The 7,064-nt window shown below is 49.9% G+C and overlaps 1 long non-coding RNA gene across 1 annotated transcript; it reads right to left on the bottom strand.

The window, feature by feature from the left end:
* Window positions 1-4,542: 4,542 nt before the first annotated feature.
* On the bottom strand, window positions 4,543-7,064 carry LOC119975854. The gene is made up of 2 exons (XR_005462812.1): window positions 6,780-7,064; window positions 4,543-5,184 (listed from the first exon to the last, which is right to left on the bottom strand). It is a non-coding gene; the product is annotated as an uncharacterized LOC119975854 (long non-coding RNA).

The raw sequence follows: 7,064 nt of genomic DNA, 5'->3' as shown, positions 1-7,064 counted from the left end.
GAGCACGACTGATCACACACACTGAGCACGACTGATCACACACACTGAGCACGACTGATCACACACACTGAGCACGACTGATCACACACACTGAGCACGACTGATCACACACACTGAGCACGACTGATCACACACACTGAGCACGACTGATCACACACACTGAGCACGACTGATCACACACACTGAGCACGACTGATCACACACACTGAGCACGACTGATCACACACACTGAGCACGACTGATCACACACACTGAGCACGACTGATCACACACACTGAGCACGACGATCACACACACTGAGCACGACGATCACACACACTGAGCACGACTGATCACACACACTGAGCACGACTGATCACACACACTGAGCACGACTGATCACACACACTGAGCACGACTGATCACACACACTGAGCACGACTGATCACACACACTGAGCACGACGATCACACACACTGAGCACGACTGATCACACACACTGAGCACGACTGATCACACACACTGAGCACGACTGATCACACACACTGAGCACGACTGATCACACACACTGAGCACGACTGATCACACACACTGAGCACGACTGATCACACACACTGAGCACGACTGATCACACACACTGAGCACGACTGATCACACACACTGAGCACGACTGATCACACCACTGAGCACGACTGATCACACACACTGAGCACGACTGATCACACACACTGAGCACGACTGATCACACACACTGAGCACGACGATCACACACACTGAGCACGACTGATCACACACCACTGAGCACGACTGATCACACACACTGAGCACGACTGATCACACACACTGAGCACGACTGATCACCACACTGAGCACGACTGATCACACACACTGAGCACGACTGATCACACACACTGAGCACGACTGATCACACACACTGAGCACGACTGATCACACACACTGAGCACGACTGATCACACACACTGAGCACGACTGATCACACACACTGAGCACGACTGATCACACACACTGAGCACGACTGATCACACACACTGAGCACGACTGATCACACACACTGAGCACGACTGATCACACACACTGAGCACGACTGATCACACACACTGAGCACGACTGATCACACACACTGAGCACGACTGATCACACACACTGAGCACGACTGATCACACACACTGAGCACGACTGATCACACACACTGAGCACGACTGATCACACACACTGAGCACGACTGATCACACACACTGAGCACGACTGATCACACACACTGAGCACGACTGATCACACACACTGAGCACGACTGATCACACACACTGAGCACGACTGATCACACACACTGAGCACGACTGATCACACACACTGAGCACGACTGATCACACACACTGAGCACGACTGATCACACACACTGAGCACGACGATCACACACACTGAGCACGACTGATCACACACACTGAGCACGACTGATCACACACACTGAGCACGACTGATCACACACACTGAGCACGACTGATCACACACACTGAGCACGACTGATCACACACACTGAGCACGACTGATCACACACACTGAGCACGACTGATCACACACTGAGCACGACTGATCACACACACTGAGCACGACTGATCACACACACTGAGCACGACTGATCACACACACTGAGCACGACTGATCACACACACTGAGCACGACTGATCACACACACTGAGCACGACGATCACACACACTGAGCACGACTGATCACACACACTGAGCACGACTGATCACACACACTGAGCACGACTGATCACACACACTGAGCACGACTGATCACACACACTGAGCACGACTGATCACACACACTGAGCACGACTGATCACACACACCGAGCACGACTGATCACACACACTGAGCACGACTGATCACACACACTGAGCACGACTGATCACACACACTGAGCACGACTGATCACACACACTGAGCACGACTGATCACACACACTGAGCACGACTGATCACACACACTGAGCACGACTGATCACACACACTGAGCACGACTGATCACACACACTGAGCACGACTGATCACACACACTGAGCACGACTGATCACACACACTGAGCACGACTGATCACACACACTGAGCACGACTGATCACACACACTGAGCACGACTGATCACACACACTGAGCACGACTGATCACACACACTGAGCACGACTGATCACACACACTGAGCACGACTGATCACACACACTGAGCACGACTGATCACACACACTGAGCACGACTGATCACACACACTGAGCACGACTGATCACACACACTGAGCACGACTGATCACACACACTGAGCACGACTGATCACACACACTGAGCACGACTGATCACACACACTGAGCACGACTGATCACACACACTGAGCACGACTGATCACACACACTGAGCACGACTGATCACACACTGAGCACGACTGATCACACACACTGAGCACGACTGATCACACACACTGAGCACGACTGATCACACACACTGAGCACGACTGATCACACACACTGAGCACGACTGATCACACACACTGAGCACGACTGATCACACACACTGAGCACGACTGATCACACACACTGAGCACGACTGATCACACACACTGAGCACGACTGATCACACACACTGAGCACGACTGATCACACACACTGAGCACGACTGATCACACACACTGAGCACGACTGATCACACACACTGAGCACGACTGATCACACACACTGAGCACGACTGATCACACACACTGAGCACGACGATCACACACACTGAGCACGACTGATCACACACACTGAGCACGACTGATCACACACACTGAGCACGACTGATCACACACACTGAGCACGACTGATCACACACACTGAGCACGACTGATCACACACACTGAGCACGACTGATCACACACACTGAGCACGACTGATCACACACACTGAGCACGACTGATCACACACACTGAGCACGACTGATCACACGCCCTGAGAGGATCGGTACAAGGGTTCTTTAGGCGGTGGCAACCTTTCCTCGACTTTCTGGCTCAGCGATAGGGTACTGGGTCAACAGCAGCAGCAACCCGGGGGGGGGAGGGGGGGAAAAGGGGGGGGGGACGTTGACTATGTTTATTTAATTTTAATTTATTTTAAGTTCTCTTGTTTACTGGGTTTTGGGGGGGTGGGTGCGATATATGCGTTGCTACGGTCTTGGGGGCGTTATACTTATTATGTTGTTTTATTGTTGCTTGTTATTGTTTGTTGTTATATTTTCTGTAAAAAATTTCAATAAAAATTTTTTTTTTTTTTAAAACGTTGGGCCTGAAGGTCCCTTCAACCAACCAGGAGAATCCAGAAGCAAGATCTTTTTACCTTTCTGTAAAGACAGTGATTGCAGCTTTAAAAAAAAAATATAATAATAACATAACTTCAAAGTTTAAACCTTAAACAGTGGTTATTCCAAAGTCTACTTTACTTACTTAGCAATCGATGCTACTAAGTGGTAAGTAGATGAAATCTTCGGTGAAGTTATGGGTTATACCGGGGGATAACCCATAACTGTACCGAGGTACCAATCCAATCCAATCCATTGCGTGAGTCGGCTCTTGATTTTCAGACCCACCCGCTAAAGTATTTTATCCCAGACTGGCCTATCACCGAGAATGCAACCTGATGTTGTCGCTCCCGATAATATGTCGGTCCATGCGCATCTCACTCGTTAGCAGCACATATTATTCAGCCCTATCTTGGCGCTTTTAGGAGTTTTTTGAGGTTTTAAAATATTGTGACAAAGTTGTGTTGCAAAGTAGACTCTGAAACTATATTTTATTGAAAAGCAGCAATTCAGCAGTCTTCAGACTTGCGGAACGAGGAAACACAGATGCAATTACGAACCATTCAGTCTTTGTCCTCTGGATTCTTCGACGTTGTGTTGCACAGACACTGGAGGGCTCCTCACTGACAGCGAAGACATCAGTTGTTCAATCATTCCACTCTGTATTAAATCATTCTCCTAAATATGAATTTTGGGTCATTGTTCAAGTGGTGCAATGTCAAAAACATGTTAACAAGGGCTGAGGCAGTCACCAAAATCAGTTTGATGGTCTGTAGTGTTTTAAATAACTAGAATGTACCTGGCTGTCAAATTAACAATATTGCACCATGTTGGGCGGCAAGGTAGCACAGTGGTTAGCACTGTTGTTTCACAGCTCCGGGGACCAGGTTCGATTCCCGGCTTGTGTCACTGTCTGTGCGGAGTCTGCACGTTCTCCCTGTGTCTGCGCGGGTTTCCTCCGGGTGCTCCGGTTTCCTCCCATAAGTCCCGAAAGACGTGCTGTTAGGTGAATTGGACATTCTGAATTCTCCCTCTGTGTACCCGAACAGGCGCCGGAATGTGGCGACTAGGGGCTTTTCACAGTAACTTCATTACAGTGTTAATGTCAGCCTACTTGTGACAATAACGATTATTATTATTTATTGTTAAAGTAGAATTTGGCCTCTCTGTTTAATAGTCTGGTGGGATCACCTATAAGATACACTCAAGCCAACACTGCATCACATTGTTACTGGTTTTAATGGCACATGCTGCATATATATTGGACAAAATCTGTCACCAAATGCCAACAATGAGCATTATAGTTTTACTGGAAGTTTTCTAGGATTGGGTGAATATTCTAAGGGAGAAAAAGTATCATGCATGATTGAGAACAAGAGTTAGAGTATAGATGGGGGGGTGTGGGGAATAAGGGACCTGGAAGCAGGAGGACACTGTGATCCCCGGTCTTTCTCCCTGGCCCTGCCTTTGTAACCTCTAAACGTGACAATTGTAAGGGACTCCTGGCTAGTCTTTCATTTTCCACATTCCGTAAACTTGGAGGCCATCCAAAACTCTATTGCCTATGCCGATACTCCTAACAAGTCCCATCCACCCATCCCTCTCTGCTCACAGATTTACATCGGTTGCCAATAAGCAATGCCTCGGTTTTTACATTTTCACCCTTGTGCTCCATTCTTGGCTCTGCATTACGATGAAAGCTGTTAAGTTAAGGCCCCATCTGCTCTCTTGGGATTGTACAAAAGATCTGACCAAACCATTTTGAAGAGGAACAGGTCAGTTCACCAGGTGTTTGAGCTTCTGTGATCCGCAGACACTCAAAGCTGCTTCGTTTGGAACAAATAACAGGGCTACGTCCGGTCCTGCATAAAAAAATACAATGACCACCAGTCAGTGAAGAAATTTGTCATATTATAATAATCTTTACTGTCACAAGTAGGCTTACATGAAATGAAAATCGCTTATTGTCATGAGTAGGCTTCAAATGAAGTTACTGTGAAAAGCCCCTAGTCGCTACATTCCGGCGCCTGTTCGGGGAGGCTGTTACGGGAATCGAACCATGCTGCTGGCTTGCTTGGTCTGCTTTCAAAGCCAGCGATTTAGCCCTGTGCTAAACATTAACGCTGAAATGGTTACTGTAAAAAGCCCCCCCCCCCCCCACCGTCGCCACATTCCAGCGCCTGTTCGGGTCACGGAGGGAGAATTCAGAATGTCCAATTCACCTAACAGCACGTCTTTCGGGACTTGTGGGAGGAAACCGGAGCACCCAGGGGAAATCCACGCACACACAGGGAGGATGTGCAGACTCCGCACGGACAGTGACCCAAGCCCGGAATCGAACCTGGGACCCTGGCATTGTGGAGCAACAGTGCTACACACTGTACTTTAAACAATGACTTGGAAGCAAATTCAGCAATCACACAACTCTCTTTCCACCGAGGGTAATAGTTCTTCTATCTACTCTGACCAGAACCCTCATGATTCTGAATATCTCAATCAAATCTCTCGACCTTTTCATCTCGAAGGAAAATGGTTCCATCTTCTCCAATTGATCCACGGGACGGAAGTTTCTCATCCCTGGATCCTTCCGGTGAATCTTTTCTGCACTCACATCTTTCCTGAAGTGTGACACCCAGAACTGGACGCAATACTCCAATTGAGATCGAACGAGTGTTATATTCAATTTTAACATAAATTCTATGCTCCTATGAATAAAGTCTAGGACGTATGCTTTATTAACCCCGCTCTCAGTCTGACCTGCCACCTTCAATGATTTATCCACATATACACCCCCGGGTCCCTCATCTCTGCTCTAACCCCAATTAGAGTTGGACCCTTTATTCAAATTGTCTCACCACAATCATCTACCAAAATGAATCACTTCACACTTCTCCCCATAGTGCAGGAGGCAATTCGGCCCATCGGGTCTGCACCGACTCTCTGAAAGACCACCCTACCTCGGCCCACTCCCCCACCCTTTCCCCATGAACCCACACACTGACCATGGCCAATCCACCTAACCTGCATATCTTTGGACTGTGGGACGAAAGCGGAACACGCGGAAGAAACCCGCATGGAGCATGGCGGCCGCCTCTGAGCTGGAAGTGCGATCGCCACGACAGCTGCCTGCAAGACTGTGAATCTGAGGCCTTTTGCCGGCAGTTTTTCGGGCGTAAAAGGCCACAGTTTTCATAATGGTCGTTTTTCAAACAGGGAATCCAGCCATAGGGCACATGGATTCTTCCCGCCCGCCGCAGGATCACCATGGGCGGCAAACTGACCTCGGGCGGGAATTTCCAGTCACCGGGGTGGAGGCTGCCAGAGAATCCGGCCTGGCATCCAGATCCCTGACCTCCCCCCTACCCCCCTCGGACGCAATGTGGGCCGGCGGCCCCCACGCCGGGCAACCCCGGCCGGATCATACCGGTGCAGAAAATGCCAGCTTGGCATCACCAACCTGGCCATGTCCATGCCAGCTGGCAGTGTTACCGGGGCACCTTGGCAATGCCAGGCCGGTACCCAGGTGGCACCAGCAGGGCCAGGGCACCACAGACTGACACACCCAGCAGCCACGTGGTGACCTCCCTGAGAACCTCCATGGCAGCAGCGTCATCAGAGCGGGGGCGGGGCCAGGACGCGGGCGCTGATTGGTGGGTCGGCGAAGGGGCGGCGCCCCGACGTTGGCGTTCAAACCTCAACTGGAAGAAAACGCGCGAGCGACAGGAGGAAAAGGGGGAGGGGG

The sequence above is a fragment of the Scyliorhinus canicula genome, chromosome 13 (assembly GCF_902713615.1).
Source record: "Scyliorhinus canicula chromosome 13, sScyCan1.1, whole genome shotgun sequence".
In the NCBI taxonomy this organism is placed as follows: domain Eukaryota; kingdom Metazoa; phylum Chordata; class Chondrichthyes; order Carcharhiniformes; family Scyliorhinidae; genus Scyliorhinus; species Scyliorhinus canicula.
The sequence above is the reverse complement of the archived record's forward strand: the minus strand, read 5'-3'. Positions and strand labels throughout refer to the sequence as shown.